Below are 20819 nucleotides of genomic sequence, written 5' to 3' on the forward strand. Positions count from 1 at the left end.
CATCAGCCAATGTCGTGCTTCCTGGAGGGCTACAGCCCAGGAACTGTTCTTGCTCTATGAATAACCTTGATTCCTAGTCAGAAGTTCTGCCCTGCCTCCTCTTCCAATCTGTGCAACTGTACTAATCTCCCAAAATGAACCTCTTGGGTCCTAGAGCAAGTTCTAAGGATCCGGCACCCTGCCTCCTGTTCTCTGAGCCCTAATCTTTGCTTGTGGCTCTGTGGCATTAGAGATTATCTCCCAAGATGTAAAAGAGTGCTTGAAATAAATGGCAGAGTAAAGAAGAGGAAATATTTTAGCCAAAATTATCCGCAACACCCCACTATGTTCTTGTCCCACGTCTCTCAAAATGTCTAATCTTTTTAACCAGAGATTCACCCTCACTCCAATGATAGTGACATTTGAAAAGGGAAATGTAGAAGAAAGAAGACTCCAGCCCTTTCCACATCACATATACACATAAACATAGGATACTATTACCCTTCCCCTATATTTTCCAATTTCTAGTATGATAGACATTTTCACAATTATTCATACTTTAAGTAGTAGCTTTATGTGGCTTGCCACCACTTTCCTCATTCCTTTTTCTACTACATATCTTCCATGCCACCAACTCTTCTTCCAGGGCAAGTTGAAATGTCAACATAGGACCAAGAGTTCTCAAGCCCTTTAAAGATCTGTGTCCAGAAAACTCAAGAGCCATACTTTCTATATATTATTAAGCAACTGGTAATTCATTTTAACTAATTGCTTAGCACAGTGAATGAGAATGTGATGAAGACAAGGAGACTGTCATTTACTGAGTGTTTCTAACATGCAAAGAAAAAACTGGGATCGGTATTTTATCACATTATCTCATTTAATCCTCAAATAATTTTATGAAGTAGGGATTCCTTCATCCTCATTTTACAAATAAGAAGAATAAGATTTAGAGGAACTAAGGAACTTGCTCAAGTTTGCATAACTAATAAGGAGCAGAAATGAATAATTAAACTTGGGTACCTTGGTTGAAGATTTTATACCCTAAAACAGCACTTATGAAATAATGGAGAGCATACATTAATATTTTAGAAGTACCCAGGGAAAATTTTTTGACTGCATTTTCTTGTCGCAATCTTCCATCTGCCTGTCAGTATTGGTGTATGATCCTTATTAAGCCTCAGCCTGAAGGAGCTAAGATTAACCAAATCCAGCCTCCTCCAGACAAGAAAAAGGCTTCCTAAATATAGGACATGGCTGAGATAAGAAAAGTCATTAGTAAGTTCTTTCCTCAGTATAAGTTTGCTGAATACATGAATGAGTGAACTGAATGAAATTGATTGGGGTTCTCTGAAACAGTTAATGCGCATAATGAAAAATATGCTTAGAATCAAAGAAAAATATTATCTTTCTCAAATCTACGCTTCCCTGCATAGCTTATTTTCCTCCTCCCAAAATAGCTAGGGAAAACTTTTCTTACCCAAGGCAGGGAAAGAGTGAGTAGTGGACTGTGACCTGTCGGCACTCCTTTTACCTTCCTTGACGTTTGAGAGTCTCGCCTGTTCATGCTTTAGAATTGATTCTTCAAATATTGCACAGAGCATCATGTATGCCATGAAGAGGTGTTTTACCATTGGAGTTCAATAAAAAGTTGCAAATAAGATCTTTTTTTGGAGAAAGACCTGCCTGGCCAAAGTAAGGGAGTGATTTGGAGATTTGAAAAGGTGAAAACAGAAAGGCCATATCTGATCTGTGTTCCTCCAGAAATTGAGCCAGAGATTTGGAATTGTGTGCAGAGTTTATTTGGGAAAATGATCCCAGGGAACAGAAATGAACCCACTGGGAAAAGTGAAACAGGAAAAGAGGAAAAACCAATCTAAGAAATCATCACTGGGTAGGTTACCTCTTTGTGCTACTGGGACTTCAATCCTCCTGGATGCTCTCTAAGGGAATGGGTAGCTTTCCTAAAAGGGAGTTAATTCCTTTGCATGTCTAAGGTTGTTCACGAACAGCACGGGTTGACATGACTCCTGTAGGAATTCCAAACAGCGGCAGCAAGGAAGTCCCAGGGTAGAAAACAAGAGATACGTGGTACAGTTCAGTTGAAGAGTTATCAGGCTGCCCCTGCAGGCACCTAGTTGCCTCATCAATGATAGGAAAAAACATTTGGGATGAGAGGATATAAAACCAGTGTTTAAAAATGGCCAATCTTTAGCTAGAGTCAAGGTGAGAAAAAAGACAAACAATGGTTAACAATGGTTAACCTGCCCATTGCACTGCTTGGATTTGCTTAAGCCTTACATTAAGTCCAGTTCATCACAGAGTCGTTAAGTTGACATGTTCACAATCTCTACAAAAGACAAGAAGATACAAAAAACAGCATTAAAAGGAATAAGAAGTCTTGGTGGTTCAGTTCCTGGTGCTTCAAGATGGAATCATACCTGCCACCCATTCTATATTTTCTAACCCTCAGCCAACACATTATATTTTTCGTTTTAATTTTTAATTTGTGTGCGTACATAGTAGGCATATGTATTTATGGGTTACATGAGATATTTTGATACAGGTATGCAATGCATATTATTCACATCAGGGTAAATAAGGTATCCATCAATTCAAGCATTTATCCTTTGTGTTACTAACAATCCCGTTACAGTCTTTTAGTTATTTTTAAATGTATAATTAAATTACTTTTGGCTGTAGTCATGCTGTTGTGCTAGCAAATACTAGGTCTTATTCATTCTTTCTAATTGTTTTTGTACCCATTAACCATCTCCATGTCCCCCACCCACTACTCTTCCCAGCCTCTGGTCACCATCCTTTTACTCTCTATATCCATGAGTTCAGTTGTTTTCATTGTTAGCTCCCAGAAATAAATGAGAGCATGCACAAATTGTCTTTCTGTGCCTGGCTTATTTCGCTTAACATAATGACCTCCAGTTCCATTCAAGTTGTTGCAAATGATAGGATCTCATTCTTTTGGTAGCTGAATAGTACTCTGTTATGTATATGTACCACATTTTCTTTATCCATTCATCTGTTGATGGACACAGATTGCTTCTAAATCTTGGTAATTGTGAATAGTGTTGCAACAAACATGAGAGTGTATATATCTCTTGGGTACACTGATTTCTTTTTGGGGGGTTATATACCTGGCAGTGGGACTGATGGATCATATAATAGCTTTATTTTGGGCTTTTTGAGGTACCTCCAAAATGTTCTCCATAGTGGTTGATCACAGGGAACAGAAATGAACCCACTGGGGTTCATTTAAAAAAATATATTATCTTTCTCAAATCTGTACTTCCCTACATAGCTTATTTTCCTCTTCCCAAGCTAGGGAAACCTTTTCTTACCCAAGGCAGGGAGAGACAGAGAGGTGGACTGTGACCTCTCGGTCACATTCCTACCAAGAAGTAAAGTTTCCCTTTTTCCATATCCTCACCAGTATTTGTTATTGCCTTTTTGATAAAAGCTATTTTATCTTTTCGATAAAAGCTATTTTAACTGGGGTGAGATGATATCTCGTTGTAGTTTTGATGTACATTTCTCTGATGTCCAATGATGTTGAGCACCTTTTCCTATATCTGTTTGCCATTTGTAGGTCTTTTTTGAGAAATGTCTATTCAGATCTTTTGCCCATTTTAAAATTAGATTATTAAATTTTTTCCTCTAGAGTTGTTTGAGCTCCTTATATATTCTGATTATTAATCCCTTGTCAGATGGGTAGTTTGGAAATATTCTTTCCCATTCTGTGGGTTGTATCTTCACCTTGTTGACTGTTTCCTTTGCTGTGCAGAAGCTTTTTAACTTGATGTGATTCCATTTGTCCATTTTTCTTTGGTTGCCTGTGCTTGTCAGGAAATCTTTGCCCACACCAGTGTCCTGGGGAGTTTTCCCAATATTTTATTTTAGTAATTGCATAGTTTAAGGTCTTATATTTTCTTTTAGTAATTTCATAGCTTGAGGTCTTATATTTAAGTCTTTCATCCATTTGATTTGATTTTTTATATGATGAGATAGGGGTCTAGTTCTATTCTTTTGCATATAAATATCCAGTTTTCCCAGTATCATTTATTGAAGAAATTGTCCTTTCCTCAATGTATGTCCTTAGCACTTTTGTCAAAAAGAGTTCACTGTAGATATATAGATTTATATCTGGGTTCTCTATTTGGTTGCTTGGGTCTATGTGTCTGTTTTTATGCCAGCACCATGTCATTTTGGTTACTATAGCTCTGTAGTATAATTTGAAGTCAGGCAATATAATTCCTCCAGTTGTCTTCTTTCTGCTTAAGATAACTTTGGCTATTCTGGGTCTTTTACGGTTCCATATAAAATTTAGGATTGTTTTCCTATTTCTGTGAAGAATGTCATTGATATTTTGATAGGGATTGCAATGAATCTGTAGATTGCTTTGGGTAGTATGGACATTTTTAAAATATTGATGTTTCTAATCCATAAACATGGAGCATATTTCCATGTTTTGGTGTCCTCTTCAATTTCTTTCATGAATGTTTTATTGTTTTTATTGTAGACATCTTTCACTTCTTGGATTATTTCCTAGGTATTTTATTTTATTTGTATCTATTGTAAATAGGATTACTTTTTTCTTTCTTTTTCAGATCCTTTGCTGTTGGCATATAGAAATGCTACTGATTTTTGTATGTTAGTTTTGCATTCTGCAACTTCATTGAACTTATCAGTTCTAATAGTTTTTTGGTGGAGTCTGTAGGCTTTTCCAAATATAAGACCATATCATCTGCAAACAAGGATAATTTCACTTATTCCTTTCCAACTTATGTGCCTTTATTTCTTTCTCTTGTCTGATGCTCTAGCTAGAACTTCCAATACTATTGAATAACAGTGGTGAAACTGGGCATCCTTGTCATGTTCCAGATCTTAAAGGAAAAGTTTTCCATTTTTCCTCATTTAGAATGATACTAGCTGTGGGTCTGTCATATACAGCTTTTATTATGTTGAGTTATATTCCTTCTACACCCAGTTTCTTGAAGGTTTTATCATGAAGGATGTTGAATTTTATCAAATGCTTTATCAGCATCAATAGAAATAATCATATGGTTGTGTCCTTTGTTTTGTTGATATGATGTATCACATTGACTGATTTGCATATGTTGAACTATCCTTGCATCCCTGGGATAAATCCTACTTGATCATGATAAATCTTTTCAATGTGTTGTTGAATTTTATTTGCTCATATTTTGTTGGGATTTTTGTATCAATATTCATCAGTGATATTGGCCTACAGTTTTCCTTTTTTTTCAATGTGTCTTTGTCTGCTTTTGGTACCGGGGTAAAACTGACCTCACAGAATGCATTTGGAAATATTCCCTCCTCCTCTATTTTCTTTTAATAGTTTGAGTAGGATTGTTATTAGTTTTTCCTTAAATGTTTGGTGGAATTCAGGAGTGAAGACATTAGGTCCCAGGCTTGTATTTGCCAGGAGACATTTTATTATGACTTAATCTCAGTACTTTGCTTTTGGTGTGCTCAGAATTTGAATTTCTTCTTGCTTAATTCATGGTAGGTTGTATGTATCTAGAAATTTGGCTGTTTCATCTAGATTTTCCAATTTATTTGCTTATGGTTGCTAATAGTAGCCACTAGTGATTCTTTGCATTTCTGTGGTATTAGTGTACTGTCTCTCTTTTTTCATCTCTAATTTTATTTATTTGGGTCTTCCCTCTTTTTTCTTAGTCTGGTTAAAGGTTTGTCAATTTTATCTTTTCAAAAAAACAACTTTTATTGATCTTTTGTATTGTTTTCTTTGTTTCATTTTCATTTATCTCTGCTCTGATCTTTATTATTTTTTCTATTAACTTTGGGTTTGGTTTGCTCTTGCTTTTCTACTTCTGTAAGAGACATAATTATGTTATTTATTTGATGTTTTTCTTTTTTTTATATATAGGTGCTTATAGCTATAAATTTCTCTCCTAGTACTGCTTTCGTTGCATCCCACAGGTTTTATGTCATGTTTACATTACCATTTGTTTTAATACATTTTTCTGTTTTATCTTAATCTCCTTATTAACCCACTGGTCATTCAGGGCATATTTTAAAGTTCCATGTGTTTATATAGTTTCCAAAATTCCTCCTGTTATTGATTTATAGTTTTATGCCATTATGGTCAGAGAAGGTGCTTGATATAATTTCAATTTTTTGAATGTTTTAAGACTTGTTTTGTGACCTAATATATTATCTATCCTTGAAAATGATCTATATTTTGAGGAGAAGAATGTGTATTCTGCAGCCATTGGATAGAATGTTCTATAAATATCTATTAGGTCCACTTGGTCTATAGTGCAGATTAAGTCTAATATTTCTTCATTGATTTACTGTCTGGAATATCTGGCTAATCCTGAAAGTAGGGTGTTGAGATTTCCAGCTACTATTGTATTGGGTCTCTTTCTTTATCTCTAATAACATTTGCTTTATGCGCCTGACTACTCCCATGTTGGGTGTATATATATTTAAAATAACTATATTCTTTTTTAGATCTTGTAGGCATGTTTTGTTGTTTTTCATTCTTTCTTCTTTTGTGTCCTCTGATTTTGTATTTTCAAACAATCTGTCTTTAGGCTCACTAATTCTTTCTTCTGCTTGATCCATTCTGCTATTAGGAGACTCTGATGCATTCTTCAGTATGTCCATTGCATCTTTCAACTCCAGAATTTCCACTTGATTCTTTTTAATTATTTCAATCTCTTTATTAAATTTATCTGATAGAATTTTTAATTCCTTCTCTGTGTTATCTTGAATTGCTTTGAGTTTCCCCAAAATAGCTATTTTGAATTTTTTGTCTGAAAAGTCACATATCTCTGTTTCTCAAGGACTGGTCCCTGGTGCCTTATTTAGTTTATCTGGTGAAATTAGGTTTTCCTGGGTGGTCTTGAGGTTTGTAAATATTTTTTTACTGTTTTTGCATTGAAGAGTTAGGTATTTATTGTAGTCTTAGTAGTTTGGGCTTGTTTGTACCTGTCCTTCTTGAGAAGACTTTCCAAAGGACTTGGGTCTTGTACGTTGTATCTGCATTTGGACTCGGGTGTTGTGATCTAAGTTGTATTTGCATTCGATGTACCCCAACCCCAGTAATGCTGTGGTTCTTGCAGACTCATAGAGGCCCCATCTTGGTGGTCTTGGATAAAATCTAAAAGAATTCTCTGGATTACCATGGAGAAATTCTTGTTCTCCTCTCTTACTTTCTCCCAAACAAATGGAGTCTCTCCGTCTCCGCCAGCACTTTATCTTCAAGGAGCTGAAGCCCGTAATGGCTTTATTCTTGAGTAGAGCAGCTGCAATTACCCATCTACAGTTATCACTGTGCATGAAGCCACAAAAAAAAGAAAACAAAAAAACACTACTGAATCCTCTAGTAGCTAAAGAAAATTCTTTTTGCTCTCATTGTGTGGCAGTCAACTCCAGATCATCATGATAATCAGGATCAATTTCTTCTGTCTTTATCTCAGCTGACAGTTATAAATGCAGGTTTAGTGAAACCCTTATTGCCATCACAAAATACTATTTGCAGCTTCAGGTTCTGTGAAAATACCACATCCATCAGTAATCAGAATTTCCAATTCATCAGATTTTAAAATTGTAGGAGCACAGATGATAAATTCTGAAATTGTGTCACTGGAAGTGATGATTGGAAGGCCAAAAGTCACATTACCCCTTAGGTTCTACACACAGAACCACAAATCAGCAACATAACAAAATGGAAGATTCCTTTTCCAACACTACATGGCATTGTCTTTGACCTGGCATCTTAATTAAGCCTTTAACAGATTATTCCATCATTTTAGTAATTAAGATTTAGGTGTTTTGTATCCATTCACATAGTCAATCCACCAGCCTCTGCTCTAAACTTTCTTAAATATTATCTTCCAGTTTAGTTATTTCAAGACCTTTGACAAAGCAATCAAACCATTTGCCAATGTTCTGGCATCCGTGATGTCCCTATCTCCAGTCATTTCTTCCTGCACACAACCAAGTGAACTTCTTGCAGCTCAGTTCCCTGAGAGTGTTTCACTTTACTACTGTCTTTCAAAGTCAGTTGTATGTGTTGTCAGATTAGCTCTTGTAGATTTTTAGCTACCACCAGCATATTGATCCAAGCAATCTGTAAACTAGACTTTCCTACCACCATTAGCCAATCATAGGGAACCCTGCATGAGTCCACAGGTGACAGTTGCAGAAAAGGAATTGACATAACAGAAATAGGTGACATGGTGTCCAGGCCACTTGTCATGCAACTTCCTATGCCTTCAGAACCTGTTTGTATTCAGTCTTTAATGTGACCTCTGCATTGAACAAGGTGTCCCTTGGATGCCTAATCTCATGATGCAGTGGGTTTGAACTACCAACATGATTAGCAATTCTAGTTTCATACTCATTTGATGTTCCATGGTCAAGTAGTCAATCTACGAAAGCCCAGCAGGATGTCAAGGGCAGTTTTTTAAATATCAAGTAGTCATTCTTTGCTGCAGAAGGTATGGCCTTGCTCCAGAACCTTAAGGACTCTGTTGTGACTCATCACACAACATCCTTATCCATTATGATCAATTCTAACACTATTTGTTCTGTTAGATTACACATCTGGGATAGCTGGGCAACTTTTAACCTAACCTGGGTGGGCTGCAGAGCCTCTCTTGCTCTGAGCCATACTCAAAGCTAGTGTCATTCTGAATTATCCAATAAAAGAGTAATAACATTTTTCCTGACCACAGCACCTTCAGAATTAAAACAAACCCATCAAACATTATGCTTCTTCTTAGTGACGGTAAATGCAAGACGCAACAAATTTTCCTTTACTTTAGAGAGAATGTCCAAGCCCACCAAAGATATCTACATACCTAAAAAAGTCACCCCTTGGACCGAATCCTAAATTCTTATAGGGTTTATCTCCCAGACTCTAGAATGCATGGGTGTTACTTATGTACCCACAGTACTGTTTATTTGTTGCTCAGCAAATCCAGTTTGTATATTATTAATATAGCAAAGTACCATGATCTTTCACAGAATTTTTTAATGATCAAGATCCCTGAGGATTATATTGCAGTGGAATTTGGGGGCAAGACAGTGAATATGTACTGCTGTATTTCCTATGTAAACACAAGATACTTTTTTTTTTTTTTTTTTTTGTGAGATGAAGTCTCGCTCTGTCACCCAAGCTGGAGTACAGTGGCACAACCTCGACTCACTGCAGCCTCCTCCTCCTCCTGGATTCAAGCAATTCTCCTGCCTCAGTGTCTTAAGTAGCTGGGATTACCGGCGCCTGCCACCACACCTGGCTAATTTTTGTATTTTTAGTAGAGACAGGGTTTTTGCTGATCTCGAACTCCTGACCTCAGGTGGTCCACCCACCTCAGTCTCCCCAAGTGCTGGGATTACAGGTGTGAGCCACTACGCCCAGTCACAAGATGCTTTTGACTCTCTTAATTATAAAGACTGAGAAAAATGTCTTCGTCAGATGCACTGCCAAATACTATAGTCTATAATGATTTGTTACAGTAAAGATTCTACAATGAGCACAACACTTGGGATTAGGGCTACTAACAGGTTATAGTTACAGTCAGTCATTGTCGTATGTCACATCTGTTTGGTTTTTGCAAAGACCAACGAATAAATTGAGCAAGGACACAATAGGAACCTTCTGAGGAACTATGTAAATTGTGCTTTAGAACAGTCCACTCAAGTCAAGACGAGTTTAATATTTACGTTAACATTAATGTGGATTGGTCAATGGTTATAGACAGAGTGTTAATGGTCTCATACTTCAAGGTTTGTACATTCATCAGAATAGGTGAATATGCTCTCACAGAATCCCAAAGAGCAGTGGCAGAGAGGATCTAGGGTAGGTATGTGATACAACTGAGGTGCGACAGATGCTTACAACTAGAGGCCACAATAGTTAGAGCACAAAGGTGGCTCAAGAAAATGTGAGATCAGGCCTAAAAAATGCATTAGTCATTTGGCAGACAGTTGCAATATTTTAGGCATAACTCCATAAAGGTCTGAACTAAGGTACTGATGGCAGTATGACGAAAAGGAGACAGTTTCAGTAGATGCTTATGAGGAAGCTGTCAAGGAGGTAAAATAAAAAGTGACCAACATATTGTTTCTTACATTTTTGACCTCAGACTATAAGATGCCCGGTAACAAAATGATTCCTTAGAAAACAGCAAGTTGAGAAATGTTGGTTTACACACAAGCAGTCCTCTTTTCTGCAAGAGTTTTTTTCTAAAATGCAAATTCCTGTATCTAGATATCATCTACGCTAATGACCACCAGACATCAGAGAGAAAAGCCCATGTGGCAGCGTTTAAATCTAAGCCAATTTAATAGAGACAATTCTGATATTTTTATTTTACTACATTATTTTAAAATGTTAATTAGTTGAAACAGCATTCAAATCAATGATTAAGTAGCCCTTTGAATATAAAAGAAAATCAAATTAACTTCTGGCTGACTGTAAAGTAGATGAAAGCTAGCACCAGGGTAGTCTCCTAATTCATGAAGATATGTCATAGCCAGGAAGGGTTCTGGTCTGGAATTCTTCAAATTGGGGGTATTTTTTAAAATTTTCCCCTTCTTTACATTGCTGGTGAGAATGTAAAATGGTACAGCCAATGTGGAAAATAATTTTGTGATTCCTCATTAAATTAAACATGGAATTAGCATAAGATCCAGCAATTTCACTCCCAGGTATATATGCACAAAAGAATTAAAACAAGTGTTCCAGCAAAAAATTCAACATGAATTTTCATAGCATCCTTAGTCACAATAGCCAAAAGATGGAAACTACCCAAATGTTTCTCATGGATGAATGGATAAACTGTGATATAGCCATAGAATGAGAATGAAGTACAGATAGATACTACAACTAAGTGAGCTTTGAAAATATTATGCTATGGAAAGAAGCTAGTCACAAAAAATAATATAATATATATATTACAGAATATATATATATGTATTATACATACATAATATATTTAATTACATAATATATATATCTACTTATATGAAATGTTCAGAATAGGTAAAAATATAGAGAATGAAGTTCAACTGGTGGTTACTTGAGGCTGGGAGGGTAAGAGTACAGAAGGATCACTCTAAAAATTACAAGGCTACTGTTTGTAGTAATAAAAAATGATCTAAACTGACTGTGGTGATAGTACATACCCGTGAAAATACTTAAAATGCATTGAATTGTATGTTTTCTTTTTTTAAAAAAAGAATTGTATAAATTTAGGGGGCACAAGTGCAGTTTTGTTACATGGATATATTGCACAGTGGCAAAGTCTAGGCTTTTAGTGTTACCATCACCCGAATGGTGTACGCCATACTCATTAAGTAATTTCTCATCCCTCACCCACCTCTACTCTCCCAACCCTTGTGGGTCCCTTATGATTATTGTTCCACAAGTTATGTCTATATAATTATTTGGCTCTTACTTATGTGAGAATACATATTTGGCTTTCTGATTCTGAGTTGTTTCACTTAAGATGATGGCCTCCAGTTCCATTCATGTTGCTGCAAAAGACATGATTTCATTCTTTTTATGGCTGAATTGTATTCTGTTGTATGTGTATATATAGTGTGAAATATGTATTGTGAGATATATATACATATATATCATAATTTCTTTACTCATTCATCTGTTGATGGACAGAGGTTGGTTTCATGTTTTCAGTATTGTGAAGAGTGCTGCTGTAAACATACAAGTGCAATTATCTTTTTTATATAATGATTTCTTTTCCTTTGGGTATATGTCCAGTCATGGGATTACTGAATCAAATAGTAGTTGTACTTTTAGTTCTTTAATAAATATCCAAACTGTTTTCCATAGAGGTAGCTCTAACTTATATTACTACCAGTTGGAGGATGCAAAGGAAAGCATTCCATTTTCTCTGCAACCTCAGCAACATCTGTTCTTTATTTATCTTTTGTCTTTTTAATAATATTCATTCTGACTGGTATAAGATATCTCATTGTGGTTTTAATTTGCATTTATCTGATGATTAGCATTTTTTCATATGCTTATTGACCGTATGTATGTTTTCTTTTGCAAAATGTCTATGTATGTTCTTTACCTACTATTTAAAGAGATTATTTGGGTTTTTTTGTGTGTACTGAGTTGTGTGAGTTCAAATGAGTGAATTTTATGACATGTGATTATATCTCAACAAAGCTGTTTAAATATTTTTTTAAAAAGTCTTCCCCTTCTTTTTAAAAATGTATGTCTATCTACATTTATTTTTCAAGAATGATTTTGCTGAACATAAAATCCATGCCTCAAATTTACTTTGGAGGCCCCAAAAGGATTCCCAAGTACATTTTGGCTGCATAATAGCAGCACAAATTAATGATGGATGGATACCATCTTTCACACTAGAAAAGGAGTGAAAGAACACTTCAAAATGTTAAAACTAGGTCATAAACAACATTGGAAAAAGAAATTTTGGTTGTGCAGTTGTGAAAATTAGAAGCTGTTTCTTGTGTGTAGTAGGAAAGAATTGAGCCAAGGGATGCAGTAGCTTGTTTTAACAATATTCTAAGAAAGTTTACTTTACTCCCTAGTCAACTGTGAACCTATTTGTTACAAGAGGGTTGGAGGCAAACTTTCTGAATAACCTTCAAGTGTTCTTACCAATTTCCATCAAATCCAAACCTAAGTCACTGGAGATACTAACAGAAAGAGACTCAAAAGTCCTAAGCACTTCTCTGAGAAACTGTAGAAATCATAAGTAATCAGAATCTAGTCTTCTTTCCCAAACCACTAGTGATTTATAACAGTTTTATCAGGCTTTCTATATTAAAGCCAGCTATCATCTCAGCTCTTGAAGAAATACTGCTACAACACAATAATAATAGCTTTTTAGTAAATTGTAGGATACAAGTTGACCTTCTACAAAAGAGTTGAGAGGAAGAAGGGAGGTCTGTGTGCTTCAGGACATGGTTTCTGTATTCTATTTCATGTCAAGTGCCAATTATTTTTAATTCCAAAAAGGCACAGAGAAAGCAAATACTTCTATTTTATTTTTTTCCACTAGCTTTCCTAATAACTACAAAGGAAAAGACACAATAGTAACAACATGAATATTGCTTACGATTATAATTATGATATTCCCAAACACATTTAATACCTCTTCATTTTCTCTTCAAATATTCATTGTGGAGATACAATATTCTAAGTACAATTTCCATGATCAAGACAAAGGACATAACATTAAATATTGCAACAGGAAAAACGCATGCCTTCAAACTTAATACATAAAGATACTGTGATGTAGATGTTACCCCATAGGTGATAAGCCAATTCATGCATAAGCTAATTATTCCAATTTACCATGCCTACAGTTAGGCTACCAAATAAGACCACTTGATATTTTGCACTCTAGCCAATTGGCCATATTTTTCTCAGATAACTAAATCTAAGGACATTAGCACATAATTCATTCAAGAATGTCTTTTTTAAATGGAAAACAAGGCTTTTGTTTAACTAAACACTAATTTCTAATATGAAGCTAAGTGAATTTAAGATAATATACTATCATAGGAAAGAAAAGATAAATATGAAAGTCTTTCTGTTCACTCAGAGTTTTAGCTGAGGACCCAAAACTCATGAAAATAAATATCTCTACATTCTAAAGAGAACTATCAAACCTATAGTCATAAGACTTACCAAAATATAACAGAACAGTTCCCTTGTTAGGGTTCCCCCAGAAAAGAGAGTCTGAGGAAAGTATTTGTATTCAGCTAGTTCATGTAGCAGTCTGTCCCAAAACAAGAGTGAAGAAACAGGAAAATTAAGACAGGGAAGGTGCAAAGCCAACTCATGGGGCATTAGTGAGGCTGCTGCCATGGGCAACAGGGGCTCCCTTCTGCAGGAACCTCTGAGGAACACAGAATGCCCCGCAGGATGGCATACCCAGAAGAGAGGAGTTTGGGGCATTTGTCTACAGGTTTGTCCAGTGGTTAAGGTTTGCTTGGAATATTAACTGCACCGCACTTTGGGACTCAACCTACGAGGGGCCAAGGGGACTTTGCTATTTACAGAAGGTCCTAAGACAGAGAAATGGAGAGATCTATAGTAGATGCTTGAGATGGAATGATATCCACATACTTAATTCTGTCCACCACAGCCATGGCTGGAATTTGGGGGAAAAAAAAAATGAACAAAAGGAATGGGATACAGAGTACCAAAATGCAACAGACTGAATGTTTCTGTCCCCCCAAAACTCATATGTTCAAATCCTAACTCTCAATGTGATGGTATTAAAAACTGGGGCCTTTGGGAGGTAACTGGGTCACGAGGATGAAGACCTCATAAATGGGATTGGTGCCCTGAGGGACCCCAGAGAACTTTCTAGCCCTCTTTGCACCATGTGAGGATACAAGAAAGAAAACAGATCATTTGCAAACTGGAAGACGACTCTCACCAGAATCTGGCCATGCTGATACCCTTATCTAGGACTTTGCAGCCTCTAGAATTGGGGAGAATACATTTCTGTTATTTATTAGCCACTCAGTCTTCTGCTATAGCAGCCTGAACTAAGACCAAAAAAAAAAAGCATTTGTTACATAGATCCACCCCACTCCTACCCTTATTTATAAGAAACATTTGAAACGCTAAGGAAACTGATCAGAAAGAACAATTCCTTGAAGCAAAAACAAATTTAACACATTGTGGCATTTCTCTTACTACTCCTGTAGGAGAGAGTATAGGGTTGATTTTCAGCTGCCAAGGCAAGTGAGGAAGCTTTAAAAGAAAGAACTCTTCTAAGTGCCTGGGGATGTTTGCAAGAGAAGAGCCTTGCATCTCACCAGGCATCTTTCTCCCTACCTGAAAGAAATGCTAAGGCCTGCCTCTGCTGCTAACAGAATAGAAAACCAGAGTTTCTACAAGATCTTAACATGTCTCCTTACACTTGCCATCTTCTCATTTGGAAATTCTGAAGATAGCAGGCTAGCTGGAGCTATTCATATGCACAGAGCAAAGAGAAGAGAATGCAGTTATGAGATCAAAGTGCCCCTCTGCCATATAATGCAGTGAGGTTATATGAGCTTCCTTTGGCCATATAGACACTTTGCATGATCAGCTAGAATGGTCTTCAAAGGATATTGCCCAAGAAAACTGCCTGCAGGATGAGGGACCACAGCAGAAAGGGGCAGTGTGGGATATATCACTGAAAAGCAACAGTGAAAAGGAGTCAGAAGAGGTCAAAGAGTGCATTTTCTTGGTCAGTATGGCAGACAACCAGTTGTCCCCACAAAATTATTTTCCTTTCTTGCTGGACATGTGACTGTCAAGCTTCAGATTATATTTCCCAGCCTCTTCCCATGAAAAGAAACCACATGACTAAGTTATCATCATTGCAATGGTAACAGAAATAATGGGTGCAACTTCTGCCTCACTTGCTAAAATGAAGTTGCTTGCCCTGGATTCACCTCTTTCCTCTTCTCTCTCTGAAAAACAGACATGTCCATGACAGCTTCTTGGTCATGCAAACCAGGATAACACGAATTTAGGGGGTTGGTGGATGACTAATATGGAAGGAATTCAGGTCCCTAAACGACTTTTTGAGGGAAAACTGGACTATCAAGTGAGAGAGTAATAAATCCATATTTAAGCAAATGTTCATTTTTTTTATTATTGCTCCATGAAAAAGAAAAAAATAAACTTAAGGTTAATCCTATTGATTTTTTATTTTAATTTGATTATGTTTCTAACAAGAGAGATTAAATACAAAGAAATTGACCTTATTGGATGCTAGAAGGCCACAAATCATTGTAATAAGATGCTTTTCATTCCCCCTTCCCCAAGAACCAATTTTCACTACCATTAAGGATGCATGATTTCAGCTATTGTGTGTTTTTTCTCTTTGTTACAGCAGCCTAATCTTTGCCCTCCCTTATACAGTGAAGAAGCTAAGAAGGGTGGAAATTTCTTTTGCATCCCCCCAGGAGCCCACTATTACAGCCATGAGAGAAGGCTGGCCATAAGAAAAGTCACTTGAAAATTAAGAGAGAGCTAGAAACACCAGACAAAAGCACCAGGTAAGTAAAATGGGCTTTGCCACATTTTCTCTCATCTTTTCTCTCCTCAATCCCTGTTCCTCAACCCTACTTGGAGGAGCCAGAGACAAACAGCAGAGGAGAACGGATGTAAAAACAGGAGCTTATGGAGGTGGACTAAATCTTACTTTGCTTAGGTGAGAGAGACAGGTAGAGGAGCTTAAGAAAACAAAGTTCTAATTTAGACTAGACTGGACATTTTAAAATTTATAAAGGTATCTAAAGCTACGGGTTTCATACAAGATGTCACCCAGAAATGACAGTGAGACATCCACAAAAGCAGTAGAGGCAGAAAAATAAACCTGTTTCCAAATTGCACTCTACCAAATTCAGTACACCCAATTAATTGAGTTATTCGATATCCAATAAGTAAAGCATATACACTGCAAACGTTCAAGAACAAATGATATTTCTCCCACTCATACTCAGCTGTTATCAAACCTGGCTAATCTAATTGTGACAGCTTTTATCCTATTTGAGATTCAATCTTTTACTTCTCTTCATAGATACCTGCTAGAACTCTAAAGTCTGTTCATGGACCCCAATTATTTAATATGCCAATTATGACGTTGCAACTACTAAAAGAATTTAGAATCCTTTGCAACAGAGGTTGTTCTATTTTTCTAGCCAGAGATTGTCACTCCATAATTTACTAATGAGCTTTTCTAGAAATAACAGAAAATGCTTAGCATCTCTACTTTTTTATCTACTGAAGTCCAAACATCTCAGGGTGATAGCAGGATTATAGGCAGCATCATTTAATAATACCAGTTTTTCAAAGTAATTTCTTTATTTTTAAAAAGCTTTTTTATTTTTATAAAGCTTTGGCACAAAAATTGTTGTGACATGTTTCCTAATTGCAGAGGGAGAGGGTGTTGCTCTTTAAAGCACATTTTTAAAGGAAGAACTTTTGAAAAATCTACAAAGTGATTTCTTAGAAATGCCATTAGTCACAGAATTAAAATTGTTTTCCTCCACTTATTTATTTTACACTAAAATTTAATAATATTATTCTTCCTCTGGAGAGTACCAATGTTAAGGGGTAGTAGCACGAAACATTTAAAGGAAGCTCTCTTGGAAGACTGAGGCAGGAGGATTGCTTGAGACCAGGACTTCAAGACTAGCTTGAGTAAATAGCAAGACCCTGTCTCTACAAAAATATTTAAAACTTAGCCAGGCATGGTGGCACGCAACTGTCGTCCTGGCTACTTGGGAGGCTGTGGCAAGAGGATAACTTGAGCCCGGAAGTTGGAGGCTGCAATGAGCTATGATTGCACCACTGCACTTCAGCCTGGGTGACAGAGTGGGGCCCTGTATCAAAATGCTGCTTTGTTTCTTTGTCCCACCCCAGCTCTTATGATTCTAAAAGTCTGTCTAAGCATAAAGTGTGTCCAGCTTCAAATAAGAGAGATGGAGAGCAAGGAGAATCTTTATACATGTATCTGTGTAACTATATAGATAGATACAAACACAGATCTTAAAGAAGTCAAAACATCCAGCTCAAAAATGTCATCTATGAAAATACTAAGGTCTCAGAAACTTATAAACCCAAAAAGATAAACAAACAAGCAAAAGGCTTATCTACTTCCAATTCACCAAGCACTGACATCTTCTTTAATCCTCATCTCAAAATCTCCCACACCTTGAATGTTGCCTCTCTCTGTCCTGAGATGAGATACACATCCTCGTATCTCCTCTATCTTTCCTATCCTATATTATAAAGTCCCATCTCTGTAGTGGCTCATTGTTCTGCTCCACACAGCCTTCCCTTGTTTCCCTAGTTTGGTTGTCTTTGATGCTTTTTCCAAGGATTCCTCTGAGAGAGCCACATGTACCAGGTCAACAAACTAAGCAAGGCAGTAGCCTATGCACTCATCAAGGGAGGGAATAAAGTCTTATTCAATCCTCTATTCCATTTCCCCAGTGTAGCAAGTACTAGTTGAAATTGTTTTCATTTTGTTTTGCTTTGTTCTTGCATTAATTGAGTCACTGGATGAAGAGAAAGAAAAGGAAACATATCTCCTCCCAATGACATTATCACAGCATGGGTCCTAGATGTTAATTGTCAGGAAGTCAGGCACATGGTGGGAAGTTAAACTGTTTTCCTCCCCTCGGCATCCTCAGCCTGCCTATTACCTGGTTATTAGTCATTTGATTTACCTCAGCGCCTGATGAGGACAGAGGCTGAGCAGTCCTCAACCACCTACTCCTTGCTTGTTAGATGCCACCTGCATCTATCTCTGCTTGACTGGATGCCACCAAGAAGCTATCTTGAGTCACTAAACAGACCCACCATTTCCAAACTAACAGCTATCCAAAAGCTCTCATTTAGATGAATAGAGTAATTTACAAGCAAGATGGGAAAGACAGAAGGAAAGATGGCATAAAGAGTGCTGCTTCAGCCCTTTCGATAAGGTCCAACTTGTACACCAATAGCCAGTCTTGCCAATTGCTCACTCTGCTTATGCAGAGAAGCTGTTACCCTGCCGTGGAAAGTGCTGGAGGTTTTTTTGGCCCATCACCATTCATTATCAGGAAGAAAAATCAGCTTCTTATTTGAAGCTCTTTTTTTCTCATAGCCCATTGGCCATGACTGATGTTACTTTAAGTAATGCAGTTAAAACTGCTTAACCCCAGAAAGCCTCATACATAGGAAGTGCTTGCTCTAGTTAAGATAAAACCCAGAGGAGGCAGAAACTGTAAAGGACAACAGGTGTCTTCAAACTTCCCCTTACCACCTTTCTTATATGTAAAGGCAAAGAGCCAACTCACAAGTCACAATTTCTTACAAGTCATTACACAGCCGGGCGCGGTGGCTCAAGCCTGTAATCCCAGCACTTTGGGAGGCCGAGACGGGCGGATCACGAGGTCAGGAGATCGAGACCATCCTGGCTAACATGGTGAAACCCCATCTCTACTAAAAAATACAAAAAACTAGCCAGGCGAAGTGGTGGGCGCCTGTGGTCCCAGCTACTCGGGAGGCTGAGGCAGGAGAATGGCGTAAACCCGGGAGGCAGAGCTTGCAGTGAGCTGAGATCCGGCCACTGCACTCCAGCCTGGGCGACAGAGCCAGACTCAGTCTCAAAAAAAAAAAAAAAAAAGTCATTACACAAATGTCCAAGAATTCAGAATTGTATCCTTATATAGCCTAAATATTTCATAATACTGTTGACATTGATTCACCTCTTAAGATCATCAAAGGACAAGGATATGTGACCTATTTTCACTGTAAATAATAAATACATCATTTTATATTTCATTTGTCATACCTCCCATTAAATCATTTCTTAAAAAGAAATCCAACAGCATCATTTCTTTTTTTAATGTTGTTCCAATTATTCTTAAAATAATTAGAATGTGGCTTACTGTATTCTTTTAGGAATCAATATTTCTTTTTGGCAAAACATTATGTGACTTTTTAAAATAAGATAATAGCTTCCATTACAACAAAGTGACTATTTCTCTCAACATACTTGAACTTCATATGAAGATGGAACCAACGAAAGCAGGAATGCTCTCGGCGACTTACTAACATTTAGTCAGTTGATTTCACTTATAAGAAGGGCAACTGGCATCTTCCATTAGTTCTATTACCACAATTGCAAGGGCTAGGATGATAACGGCACATAGGAGGGAAAAAACTAAAAGAAGGATTTACTTTAAAATTAGCTCAAGATGCTTGAAGTAAACAATTTTTAAAACACATAGACAGCTAGCCAATAGTTATTACATTCAATAATTTAGCATGATACGCATGACGGTTTTGACCTCCAAAATAATTTAGCACCTTGAGCTGAGATTAAATGCAGAACATTAATTTTTCCCTCTGGTTGTCAAGTCAACCAAGAGACCCGTCAAATCCATTTAAATAAAGCCTGTATCATGTAATAATATTAAAGGGTATAAAATATTAATATGGGTCTGTGGTAGAACATTGGCCAACAGAGCTGCAGTGAGGTGCCTTTAATTTATTACCCTGACAATCTGTCTTGCACTAAAACTAGGTGTTAAAGCACCATCTAAGAATTATTTTTTTGAGCTAGAAGATGGGCCCATTTAAGAAAGGTCACAGTTCCTTCAACTGCGCAGAATTTTTAGTACCTCCAAGGAAAAGAAGTCATGAGTTCCATTTTAATTGTATGAATTTGAAGAGATAACAAAGTACAAATGCCTGAAACCCATTGTAATGAAAATGGAATTTTCAAAGAAAAAGGTAAACACTAACTCATTACATGAGGCCTGATGAGCTTCCCCCATCGTAAAAGTCCATCTAAATCAATGTATTATTTACATGCCACATACACCAACCTTCATCAGTGCTCTTCTCCTAAACACATTCTGATTTTTATCTCTGAATACCATTTTTCTGGATCATTTTCCAATGAGCTTGCTAGGTTTTAAGTACATATTCTTAAATATTTTATCCTTATTCTGAAGATTGTTTCCCTGCAAGAACCACACTTGTTCCATATAAAAAAATCTCATACTGATGAGTAGGGAGGTTACATATGGAGATAAACAGTGGGAGAAACGTGCAATGCATGCTTTGTTGTATTCAAGTGTTTGCTTTATTGACATAAATACTCAATAGTCATTCATTTTACTAAATTAGAAATTTGTATAAATTCTTCAAAATACGTTTGGTTTACAATTTATTGTAAACATGCCAAACATACTCTTTAATGCTAATCGTGTTATTTTTCCAGGTACATCACACACACACACACAAACACACACACACACAC

At 36.8% G+C, this 20819-nt stretch overlaps 2 long non-coding RNA genes across 11 annotated transcripts in view; one reads left to right on the top strand and one right to left on the bottom strand.

The window, feature by feature from the left end:
- The window catches only part of LOC105466685 (uncharacterized), a 114032-nt gene that overhangs the window by 65802 nt on the left and 27411 nt on the right, over positions 1 to 20819 (bottom strand). The window lies entirely within an intron of this gene.
- LOC105466684 (uncharacterized) overlaps positions 1 to 20819 on the top strand; it is a 50357-nt gene that overhangs the window by 3058 nt on the left and 26480 nt on the right. For both annotated transcript variants that reach the window (XR_011620824.1, XR_011620825.1), the window contains exon 2: positions 15891 to 16056. This is a non-coding gene — a long non-coding RNA (uncharacterized lncRNA). The remainder of the gene's footprint in view (positions 1 to 15890; positions 16057 to 20819) is intronic.

This window comes from Macaca nemestrina, chromosome 3 (assembly GCF_043159975.1).
Source record: "Macaca nemestrina isolate mMacNem1 chromosome 3, mMacNem.hap1, whole genome shotgun sequence".
NCBI lineage: Eukaryota > Metazoa > Chordata > Mammalia > Primates > Cercopithecidae > Macaca > Macaca nemestrina.